Raw genomic sequence first — 2,512 nt, 5'->3', positions numbered from 1 at the left:
AGGACATAGTGCATGACACTTGATGGGTTCTCACACACTTCTCTCATCTCACGTTTGGTGGCAAATAGAACTAAGTTTTTCTTGTCGCTCATCGTGGAGGCACTCAATTTTGGCTTGTGGCGCTCACTCTCTTTTTGGTGGTTCGCTCTCTCACTATTCTCTCCATGATGGGTGGCTTGCTTGTCCGCAATCACTTGTCTTGGAGACATAGGGCGTAGCACATACTCCTGCCCTTTCATCTTGAAGCTATAGTGGTTTGTACGCCCGTTGTGGATGACACCTCGGTCAAATTGCCATGGCCGTCCAAGAAGAAGGTGGCAAACGGTCATCGGGAGGACATCACACTCCAAAGTGTCTTCGTACGAGCTGATCTTGAAAGAAACTTGTACCCTATGCTCGACTTGGATGGTGTCGGTGTCGCTTAGCCATTGAACCTTGTATGGGTGCGGGTGCTTCATCTTGACAAATTGGAGCTTGGAGCATAGTTCTTCACTTGCGAGGTTATGGCAACTCCCTCCATTGATGATGACCTTCACGGACCTTCCATCGATGCTGGCCTTGGTGTGGAAGATATGGCATCTTTGGTCTTCGTCTTGTTGATGTTGAAGAGTCGCGACCTTGGAGACAACAAGAGCGGGGCTCGAATCTTCGTCACAAAAGACTTGATCATCTTCATCTTTGTTCACGCGCTGGTGCATGGCCACTTGCTCAAGGGCTTCCATCTCCTCTTCACTCATGGAGTCATAGGTTCCGTCGTCGTTGAGGATCATGGTGCGCTTGTTTGTACACTCGAAGGACTTGTGGCCTCGGCCGCTGCATGTGAAGCATTTGAAGGAACTTGTCTTGATGGTCTCATTGGTTGGGGTAGATGATGATGAAGCTTTCGGGTTGAAGTTGCTTGTAGTAGGAGGACGACTTGAGGTTGTCGAAGTTTTCTTGTAACTTGACTTGTCGCCATTGCTTGTAGATGGCTTGGTTGAGGTAGAAGATGTTGGAGTCATTAACGCTTGAGAGTTGGAGAAGCCATAGGACTTGGATGAGAACTTGGCATATTTGAAGTCATCTTGCACTTGGCGTTCCGCCTTGGTAGCTTCATGCACTAGCTCGATGAGGTTCGAGTATGGTTGGAAGTTGGCGATCTTCTTGATAGGATGATTGAGTCCATTCAAGAAACGTGCCATAGCTTGTTCATCATCTTCCGTGACACTGGCTCGTATCATGGCAATCTCCATCTCCTTGTAGTACTCTTCAACGCTCTTGGTTCCTTGTTTGAGGAGTTGGAGTTTCTTGAAGAGGCCGCGGTTGTAGTAGTTTGGCACGAATCGTGCTCTCATGACATCCTTCATTTGCGCCCAAGTAGTGATGGGTGGTTCACCTTTGGCCTCTCGGTGCTCAATGACTTGTTCCCGCCAAATGAGGATGTAGTCTTGGAATTCAAGGGATGCCATCGCGATCTTCTTCTCTTCGTCATAGTTGTGCAAGCGGAAGATTTTGTCAACCTTCAATGCCCATGATATGTACTCTTCGGGGTCACTGCTTCCGGTGAACTTGGGCATGGTGAACTTTAGCTTGCCGTATCGTTGCTCTTCATTGTGTTGGGGTCGGGGATGATGACGCCCATGTCGATGAGGATGGATAAACTCATGTTTCTCTTGGCGAGGAGGGTTGTCGACCTCATGTTGCTCTTGTCTTGGTGGAGGTCCATTGTCTTCATGCTCTCGGTGAACTTGATGTTCTTGTCTAGCTTGTGGAGGAGCTTGTCGATCTTGACGAGGAGCGTGACGATGCACATGTGCTTGATAAATCCTTTCTTGAACTTCATCGCGAAGCGCTTCTTGGTGCTCACGAGCTTGGCGGCCTCGATTGGCTACGGCTCGACGTGAATCTCAGAGGGCACGTTGCGCCTCAAGTGCTTGAGCTTCACGAAGTTGTTGTTCTTGGCATTGTGCCTCGACATCTTGTGCATCTTGGTGTTGGCGCGCTCGCTCCTTGTAACGCCCACGATGCGGCTATATCTCCCACGTGTCGAGGCACGACTTAGAGGCATAACCGCATTGTGGTTTTGTCGCAAGAAGGGTCATCTTCACACAATCCCATGTAATGAACAAGAATGGGATAAAGAGTTGGCTTACAATCGCCACTTCACACAATACATAAATATAATTCATATATCATCCAAAATACACACATAGACCGACTACGGTCAAGATCCAAATGAAAATAAGATAACCCCAAATGCTAGATCCCCGATCATCCCAACTGGGCTCCACTACTGATCATCAGGAAAAGACACATAGTAACGACCACGCTCCTCATTGAACTCCCACTTGAGGTCGATCCCATAATCTGCACTGGCATCGTCGGCACCTGCAACTGTCTTGGTAGAATCTGTGAGTCACGAGGACTCAGCAATCTCACACCCGCGAGATCAAGACTATTTAAGCTTATAGGAAAGGATGGTGTAATGAGGTGGAGCTGCAACAGTCACTAAGCATATATGGTGGCTAACATA

This window comes from Aegilops tauschii, chromosome 6 (assembly GCF_002575655.3).
Source record: "Aegilops tauschii subsp. strangulata cultivar AL8/78 chromosome 6, Aet v6.0, whole genome shotgun sequence".
NCBI classification, from domain to species: domain Eukaryota; kingdom Viridiplantae; phylum Streptophyta; class Magnoliopsida; order Poales; family Poaceae; genus Aegilops; species Aegilops tauschii.
Note: the sequence above shows the minus strand (reverse complement) of the source record.